The 10000-nt window shown below is 46.7% G+C and overlaps 2 protein-coding genes across 3 annotated transcripts in view; both read left to right on the plus strand.

Annotated features, from left to right (window-relative positions):
* rfx5 (regulatory factor X, 5) overlaps positions 1-3317 on the plus strand; it is a 10538-nt gene extending 7221 nt beyond the window's left edge. For both annotated transcript variants that reach the window (XM_076879068.1, XM_076879069.1), the window contains exon 11: positions 1-3317. This exon is cut by the window's left edge and continues 1222 nt beyond it. The gene's annotated coding sequence lies outside the window, so the exon portion shown is untranslated.
* Positions 3318-9423: 6106 nt separating this feature from the next.
* Positions 9424-10000, plus strand: part of LOC143414538 (phosphatidylinositol 4-kinase beta-like) — a 17746-nt gene continuing 17169 nt past the window's right edge. The window contains exon 1 of the mRNA XM_076879147.1: positions 9424-9653. The gene's annotated coding sequence lies outside the window, so the exon portion shown is untranslated. The remainder of the gene's footprint in view (positions 9654-10000) is intronic.

Consider the following 10000-nt stretch of genomic DNA (forward strand, 5'->3'; position numbering starts at 1 on the left):
GCTGCTTCGCTTCACCTTAAAACGTGTAGAGGAGGAGGCGGGGTTTGGTACTTACGGGTCAGAGCCTTGTAAAGGTTCTGTGTGTTAAACCTGAGAAACCACCTCTGTAATGAGCTCAGCCTCTGCTCCCCTGTAGGCCGTCGCCTCCAGGAGGTGCCGTTTGGGGAGCAGAGGCTCCGCCCCCTGTTCTGAACAGCCTTGTGTTTTTATCGTGTTGGTTTGTGATTTTTTTTAAATGTGCCCCCCAAAAAGAAGCCGTTTGATCTAAACGTTTGAACGCGACTTTCTTTATTAGTTCAGCTTCTTTGATTGCATTTAAATGATTAATAGTCAGTCACAGACTCTAAAGTGCTCGTGTCTGTTTCCGTCAGGGCCAGATGACCTCACAGCAGACCTGCTTCCATGTGTTCTTTGTCAAGTAGCACCACATTTGTTTAACTAGAAAGTACTTTGTGTGAACTGTGCTGGAAACCTTCACCACCCGGCGACGATTTACTGAAAGTGATTTTTTACTTCAGCAGGTTATTTATGGTGAAAAATTGCCCCTCCTCCGGCAGCCACGTTGTTGTTTTCATGTTAATGACGTGGATGTAGACCCCCCCGCTAGAGAGCACAGCAGCGACACGATATCTGGCCCTTACGGATCGAACGGCTGGTTTGAAGCTTGAGCTCAGGCACAAGGAGCAAAGCACAAGTCGCCCTCCACCAACGCTCGCATGCAGTACGAAGAATTTACCCACTCAGAGCCCGTTAGACACCATGCACCCTTTGCACTAACCAGCTCCCTGCGAGCGCCACCACAGCTCTGTCCCGATCAGCAGTGTGACACGACCACGTCGAGATGCTGATGTTAATAAAATAATAAATAACCCAAAACAAAGGTTTCGGCCACAGGAAGTGCCCTAAACTTGTAACAGGAAGTGGTTCCTGCTCTTCTTCTGTGGTTCCTTCGGGAGGACTCTGGAAGTGTCACATTGCTGAGCGATTGTTCTTCACTTCTGTCAGACAGCTTCTCGCTCCCCGCGGGCGTCGTCTTCATCATTGGTGCTACAAACTGCAAGGCGCGGCACTGCCGCCGTCCTCGCCATCTTCATCCTGTGATCTCAGACTTGTAAAAACCCTGTTTGTCAGTACTCGCGTCTGGAGGTGTGAATGTGGCGTGTTCAAGTGTGTGTCCTCACTTCCCTCTGTCCTCTGACAATGAGAGCTGCGGGTCAGTTAACGGGACGTCGAAAATCATGACTGTTAATTCACACGTGTTGCATGATGGGAAGGTGCACACGGCAGCACTGCACTAAGCGCCAGCATGTAAATATGACTGCATGGTGTAAACTCAGCCGACTGGCACGTCTCGGCGTCCTGTTAACTGCCGCGCCTCGGCCCTGACTGACTCCAGCGTTGCACTGTGTAAAGAGTCCGTGTGTGTTACCAGTTTGTTGTTATATGCATTGAGAGACTACGTCACAGGTATTTATGAGTTATGTTTTGCTTTGTGGTTGCACCTGACGAGAGGCCGGCCGCACTATGGCCGTTTCAGTTTTAAGTGTTGAACAGTATGAATAAAGAGGAAAACACGAGTGTTTTATGAGAGCTGAAGTAATCGCACAGAGTAGTTACATTTCACGGTTTGTAGAAGTAAAGACGTCTCTCTAAAGGCCTCAGTTTACTTCAGACAAAGTTTGTACGATAAACTGCGTCTGACGGCAGCCGCAGGCGAGTCACCTGACCTGGACTGTGGTTACAGCAGTCCACCCGCTTCCAATCGCATCATGTTAGTCAGAGAGCTGTAGGACTGATGCTGAGTTACTCCGGGAGCGTCTGACTCTGGAGGGTTTTCTGACGAAACGTCGGACCTCTTGGGACCTGTTTGTGCTGATCTGGGACCTCAATGGGAATTTTATCCAGGACTGAGAAGGCTTGCTGGTCCTGAACTGGTCCCTGTTGCTTTAAGGCTTCCTTTGAGGTGGACTGAGGCCTAGATGCTTCCAGAAAGAAAAACAAAAAACCCTCGGTGGGCAAAGTTGCTGCTGAGTTGACCGACGAGTCGCTCTGCTGCCAGGCACCGTTGACTCTGTCCTCATCACTTTATTGCAGACCTGATGTTAAAGTCAAATGTTGCTTTTGGAAATCAAAAAGTTCTGACTGAAACCCAAAGAGATTGTTCCCTGTGCAGGAGCTACTGGGCAAACTGGGAAACCTGACAAAGATGCAAAAAGAGCTGAAGTTGGGACTAACAGCGCAAGTAACTGAGCAGAGCTGACATGTGGTTCAGAACGCGAGTCTAAGAGTCGGTTTCCAAAGGCGTTCAGATAAACGGTCGTGATTGTGAGAGAGCCAATCAGGGGGAGAGAAAGTCGAGGGGTAAAGAGGTGGACCTGAGCTGCTTCACACCTGCTCTACCAAGCGAGCAGGTGTGAAGCAGCATGACGAAGCCTGAGACACAAACCCCAGAAACTGTGGTTCATCTGAATAAGTGAACCTGCTTCATCTTTGATGATCCCTGAAGGGCAGAAGGACTCCAGGATAACCCAGTTAAAAGCAGCTCTGGCCCAGTCTGGCCCTGCACTGGGAGCCTGGGTTTGCAGCTGTCTGTGGGAGGTGTTCACTGTGGAGCCGCAGTGCTCGAACAAACTAAACCAGAAACGGGTCAGATAATCAAAGATTAAACGATCGGGATCCGGGTAGCAGGGCGTCAACTCCAAGGGGCCAGACTGACGACACGGCGCCTTCTGATGTCACTTCCTGTCTTGTTTATATGTGCTGTACATGTGTAGAGCGGCTCCCCTGCGAGCCCTCTGAGATGTGAACAGCTGATTGTTACTGACCCTCACCGGGTCAGAGACCTTCACTGACGAAACGTGACGAGATGACGAGGCACTGTTGGGAGCGAGCCCTGGCGGTCCCGTGGGGGCCAGGTTTTTGTCTGTAGCTGTGACCAGCGGCGTTGACGTTTCCTGTTGTTTTCCTTCTGCCTTGTGCTTTGTCGGTTGTTGAGCTTGTTGATGTGCAGATTTTCTTCTTCCTGGTGTTGCCGTGAGAAACGCCATCGGTTTTCTGCATGTGTTCCCGTGGCTGCTGGTCTCTCTTTTGGATGTTTGTTTCTCCGTAACTCCGCCCTCTCTCCTTTCTGTTGCTTTTTTGTTTTGCACTTTACTTCGGGAGCGGTGGAGGATGAACCTCCCGTTCAGCAGTGTGACGCAGCTTCGCTTGTGTTTGTTTGTTGTGAAGAGAAAGTGAAGCGTGATGAGGACAGAAGCCAGAACTTTAATGTGAATCTATTTTCCTACGTGACGCAATAAAGACGTGACGTTAACTTACTCTCTGGTCTCCGCCTTTCATTTCAGCGGGTGTTAAATCACTTCCTGATGACTAATCGGATCTTTGGAAAATGCCGTCAGCATTCCCGAGGGTCCCTCACTGCTCACGGGATCTGAGGGTCACAAGAGGACTTGGGGGTCACAAAAACTGAATCCTCTGGGACAAACCTTGATACGCTGAATGATCCTCTGAGTTTGATTTGTTTCTAGTTTGAGTCTGAAATCAGATTCTTTTTTGTTAAAATTTTATAATTTAGTTTAAAACAGACCTGAAGTATTTCAAATGGAGCAATGGGTTTAAAAGATGGTTTCTTTAAATGTCTTCTTTCTCTTCTCACTTATTTCATGTTCTTTGTAAAGCTGCTGATGGAGATCGAAAACAATCAGTGAAAACACAAAAGAAGAGCTTATTTTCTGCCTGTGTGACAATCGCAGACATAAGAATAAAAAGCTTTAATTGCCGTTGTTCACAGTGAAATTGTGGGTGGTCCACACCAACTGTGCAGGAATAGAATATAAATAGTAAAACAGTCAGGAGGGGCTCAGAGTTGAACTGCTGCTCCTCCACATCGAAAGGAGCCAGTTTAGGCGGTTCAGGCATCTGACAAGGATGCCTCCTGGGCGCCTCCTGGGTGAGGTGTTCCAGGCATGTCCCACCGGGAGGAGGCCCCGGGGCAGACCCAGGACACGCTGGAGAGATTATATCTCTCAGCTGGCCTGGGAACGCCTTGGTGTTCCCCTGGACAAGCTGGAGGAGGTGGCTGGGGAGAGGGAGGTCTGGGCCTCTTTGCTTAGGCTGCTGCCCCCGCGACCCGGCCTCGGATAATCGGAAGAAGATGCATGGATGGATGGTAAGACAGTCATTCTTCTGTCAACGAGGAGTGCGGATCGGCAGCACAAACAGTGTTTTCATCTGATCTAATTTATCTTTCTAAATAGTGGGTGTTTGTGGGTGTATGGAGCAGGGGACGTCGTCTGTCCTCGCCTTTCTGTGACAGTCACCGCACACAACTGTTGAAACATACAGACTTCAGTTGTTTCAATGAGAGCCAATCAAGAAGCTGACCTGTTAAAGTGGACATGAAACACTACAGGATAAACATGACAGTACAAAATACAAAAGTAATATAAATTTACACAAGAATGATAATATTTCTGAGGCAGTGAGAGGTTATTATTGCACATTGCTCAGTGGTTTGCCATCAGTCTGACTGTCAGGGGAAAGAAGTTATTGAAAAGATTGTTCTGTGAGGGTAGATGTGGGACACTGCCGGTCAAAAGTTTGGACACATCTTGTTTTTCCTGTTTTTATTACTTTCTGCACTGTAGATTCAAACTGAAGAAGTTAAATACATATGACACAAGGATACGTGGAATTATGTAACAAAGAAAAAGATGATAACTCCAGATATGTTGTATTTTAGACTCCTGTAAGTATCCACCCTTTGCCTTGATGACACACTGTAAACCCTCGGCCTTGTCTCAGTGAGCTTCATGATGTAGTCACCTGAGATGGTTTCACTTCACAGGTGTGCCTGTCAGGGTTTGTATGTGGAGTTTCTTGCAGCAGTCCGGTTGGTGCACAGCTGACAGCCCTATTTGACAACAGTTAGACTTCATGTTATGGCAAGAACCAATCAACTAAGAGAAACAACAGTCCATCATTACTTTAAGAACTGAAGGTCAGTCTGTAAAAATGCTAAAAATGGCTTGTATTTGTACAGCGCTTTACTAGTCCCTAAGGACCCCAAAGCGCTTTACACATCCAGTCATCCACCCATTCACACACTGGTGATGGCAGCTACATTGTAGCCACAGCCACCCTGGGGCGCACTGACAGACGCGAGGCCAGCAACCTTCCGATTACAAGGCGACCTCCCAACTCTTGAGCCACGATCGCCCCTTTGAATGTGTCCCAAAAGTGCAGTTGCACAAAACATCAAGCACTACGAAGAAACTGTCTCACATGAGGACGCCCCAGGAAAGGAAGACCAAGAGTCCCTCTGCTGCTGAGGATACGTTCATCTGAGTTACCAGCCTCAGAAATCACAAATTAACAGCAGCTCAGTTTAGAGCCCAGATTAACCCCACCCAGAGCTCCTTTATTTCTCGCTAGTACACGGGGTTCTGCCCGGCCTGAGAGCCGTCGCCAGTCCCCTTCAAGGCCTTCCCCAAACCGCAGCACTATCACACTTCCTCATCCATCCTTACCAAGGAAGTGGTCCCTGCTAGTGAAATACAATTTATTAATCAAAGGTGAGCGGCGATAACTGACTACATGTGTATACTGTGTCATGATTGGACAGACATGGATGTAAACCACACTGAGGTGAAGTAACCACAAGGCACTGATTCTAACGTAAAGGTACTCTGGATATTATCAAATGTGCAAAGATTGTTAAATGTTACATTTTTTGTTTGTCAGGTGTCCTGTTTGAAGGAAACACTGGACTGCATGTGTGCACATGAACACAAGGAAGGAGAAATCCTCAGACTTGAAAGATTGTTCGTTTATTGGCTGTTTAGTCATTTTATGACAAGATGGATGCTGTTGTTATATTTCAATATAGTTTCTGAGTTGAGGAGGATAAAAGAACATTTAACATTAAATGTACGGATGCTGTGCACTAAGCAAAGCTTCATTTACAAAGTTTTCTCCTACCAAATTTTGAGAAAATGGTTGTAATCGTATAGAAATGTAAGATTATAAAGAAGTACACAGTTACAGTGAAAAGAAGTGGCTGTAAATGGTCACATAAACAGAACTTTCAGTTTTTCTCTTAACGGAAAAATAAACAGTGAATAAACGGAACTTTCCGTGTCATAACTGAAGTGTCCGTAAATGTAATGTAATGTAAATGTCCGTAAATAGTACAGAGTGGACTGAAACTCGACACAATGTTCCTTTTTCTGTCAGCGTCCATTAAAAAAACAGAAAACGGAATTTTTTATGCAGTGCAAAAAACACTTGTTGTGACAGGAATGTTGTTTGTGGCTCAAGGTGAAGTGACATCGTTCACGAGGGACACACCTGACATATATCTCACATATTACAGGCCAACAGATTCTTTTAGCGGTTTAAATACGGACAGTCGCTTTTTGGCAGAACACCGGGGTCCCGAGCCACGCAGTGAACGATTGGAAAGCTGACATCACGTCCACAGGAAACAAGTCTCCACGTCCTTCACTTACACGGGGGCTTCACTTTTCCTCACTGCTAAATGAAGTAATGTAGTCAGTCAGGTGATGTGAGAAGGCTGTTTTCCCTGCAGACGTGCTGATGGTCGTGTCTGTGCTGGGCTGTGAACTGTCTGGATGTCTTTGGGAGCGCGTCATTAAAAAGCGCATCCGCTGATTGCGCGCTCGGTAAATCAGTTCGTGTCGGTCCGGTGACCACCTGCTCCGTTACCGCTAACAGCTGAACTTTCCCGTTTGAGTGCAGCTCGCTGAACCACAGTGACATCCGTTAATTCATCTCACGGAGGTGGATAAACCGATCAATGTGGTCTCATATTAATACATAGTTAATGCTATAATATTAATATTATAATGATTATAATTCACTGATGGACTCTCATAATCAAGCAGCTGCGACAGATGTTTAGGGTCTGCAGATGTTCCATCAAGTTCACCCGCAGACCCACTTTCTGCTCCGTGCTGTTCCGCTGCCAGCCTGCTGGGGGCGCTCTGAGCGCGCATTCAGTGCGTGTGTTTACAATCTAAGTACCTGAGGCTTTTACTATGAAAGGGCTTTTGTGTGGGAGGACAGGAAGGAAATAGTTTTGGACCAACCGGAAACAGAACCAAAACAGAACACCTACTTGCAGAAATGACGCAGGTCTAACTTCAAAATAAAAGCTTCATGAGCCTGACCCCACCTAAGGGGCAGGAGCTGCTTATTGTCACGTATAGCTGCTGTCTTTACAGATCCTGATAAGTATCACCGCTATGAAGGCTCAGAATAATCTCAGAGTCAAAAACGTGATTTATTACTATTTATCACAGAGCATAAAGTGTGGTAAATAAACATGAGTACAGAGGAAAGTGGTGACAGGACGATAGCTGAATTTTAGCTTTTATGAAATCAGAAGTGAAACTTGTTTCAAAACTGTTTGACGTGAGAGAGAAAAATAAGCTCGAGGACAAACGAATGTTGAAAGAAATGAGTCAGAAACGCAGCTAAATGCAAGCTCGCACATTTAATAACCACTTTAAAATAAGTAACATTTGATTTATATAGCACCTTTCTAGACAAAAGCTCACACACACACACACAGATAACCAGGTATAAAATAAAAACAGGCAAAAAGTTAACAAAATGCAAATTTCAAAAATAAAATGAATAATTTTGAAGACAGATCAGTGACTACAAATGGGGTCAGAATTTATCATATAAAAATGTTCATTTTGTTTACATGACCTTTATATGATGAATTCTGACCCCATTTGTAGTCACTGATCTGTCTTCAAAATTATTCATTTTATTTTTGAAATCCTTTACTGCATAAATGATAAAAATTAAATAAGACAATATTACAAAGTTACAAAATATTAGAAGTAACTCCCATATATACAAATAGCTCACCTATAAATGTCCAGAATATTACAGATAAATACTCTAAGCTGTAAAACTTTGTTATTTTCTCTGTAAAGGACAAACTACAGGCTGTAACTGCTGCTCTGTGTGCTCTGCATTAGATGGAGGAGTCGTACACAAATATCCACAGGCAGGGATGAGTTCCTGTGTCGTTCAGTCAGTGGCGGTCCTAGCCTGTTTGGCGCCCCGGGCGAACACTCCCACTGGCACTGTATGTAGCGGAGATGACAATAAAGTTTACTTTGACTTCAGCAGCGAGCACGCGCACCAAGGGCTCGCGCGCTCACTTTATAGAATTTCGAAAAAACATCGGTGCAAATTATAAGTCTGTATCATGATGTCTGGTGTTTTCATGTTTGTTGTTTTGTTTTTATTTTGTTTTATTTTGTGAGTTGGTGATTAGATGCTGCTCCAGCCAGCCAGAGACTCCCCCGCGGCCCCGCCCTCTCCTCCCTGTGCTGCATGCGCACCTCGCAAACGGAGGGCGCGCTTACTCCCAGCAAAAGGGTGATAGAAAACCGACCGGTGCCTGTGCCATTCCCAATATGCGCTGGCTGATGTCGGGGCAGCATGAGTATGAGCAATTTTTTTTTTGCCGGTGCCCGTGATGCCGCCCCCCACCACGATGCCGCCCCGGGCAAACCGCTACTGCGTTCAGTGGTGCACTATGGGTAATCTCATTGGCCATGGAGTGTATGGGATCCTTATCTTGGACAACATCCACCTTTCCGACAGCACCCTAAGGGAGTCCAGCTCCAACCCCACAGCATTACTGACCTTACAGATCAGTTTATTGAGTCTGCTGGCATCTGCGAGCCTCAGCCTGCTGTCCCAGCATGCAACAGCATAGAGAATAGCACTGACCACAACAGACTCATGAAGGAGCTCAGAGCCCTTCCTGCAGAGAGCAGTGGTGTTTTTAACCCAGTCCAGTTTGTTATCAGTGTGCACTCTGAGGTATTTATAGTCCTCCACAACGTCCACATCGACCCCTGGACTGAAACAAGAACATGTGTTTCATGTTACTCTGTCACGGGGTATTTCTAACACAGACACACAGGTAATAACCGTTGTTTCTACATGTTTTACCGGAGGGAATAAAATCCAACATTAAAGTGAGAAAAGTGTCCCGTTAACTCCACACCGTGAGGACTGGTTGGTGACGGCCCACAGCTCGAAGGTGTGACCGACTGCATGTGCTCCGTTCGTACACAAAGACTCATTCGAGTCGTCCCCTCAAAGATGCTTATGATAATGTAGTGATTTTGAGTTTCGTGTTGCTAAATCCAGTGGAAAAGTATAAAAGTATAACTTAATTCATCTAATGTTGGCAAAGCGACGAGTTTCCTTGACCAAAACAAACCATCCATGCGCCCCTCCCCGCGCGCCACCCCCCAACACACCGTCCCCCGTGTTGTCCTACTGTCAGTGGCCCGGATGTCTTCAGCTGGTTTTTTTTTTTCCTCTACGTGCTTTTATTGTGTAAAGACCACCGGAAGCTCCGACAGTTATGTACAGCCTCTGTCTTTACGGATGTTGCGTCACCGCAGTTTTAAAGCAAGCCGAGCCGAGCCAGGCCACAAACCCAGAGCAGATGGACCGACCCTAAAATCCTGGACTAAGCGCGGCACTGGGACCCGGATCAAAGAACCGGACCGTACCGGGACAGCCCGGGGCGGAGCGGACTGAAGTTCGATTGTCGGAGCTTTGAAGGGGGCTGAAAGCGCCTCGGTACCCGGGTAGGTGCTGCTGACCTCGGTTCGTTTTTCCGCCTCGGCCTCTCTGTTATTGTTCGGGTTAGCTAGCTGTTAGCAGGTTCGGCAGGCCCGGGTTAGACTCCGGGCTTAAGCTGCCTCCTCCGGTTTGTTTTCATCAGCAGGGAGCGGCTCTCCTCCTCCTCTTCTTCACAGTTTGAGTTCTGCATCAGAGGCCCGATTAATCGATCCGAACCAAACAGAGTCTTTAATGTGCGTGCGTGACGTGTCAGCAGTAACAGGGTGTTATTTAAGTACCCGTGACATGCAGTACTGTGAGTACAGGCCACAGTACCGAGTAGCAGTACCCCTCAGGGCGTTCATCAGTGACT

This window comes from Maylandia zebra, linkage group LG22, assembly GCF_041146795.1.
Source record: "Maylandia zebra isolate NMK-2024a linkage group LG22, Mzebra_GT3a, whole genome shotgun sequence".
NCBI lineage: Eukaryota > Metazoa > Chordata > Actinopteri > Cichliformes > Cichlidae > Maylandia > Maylandia zebra.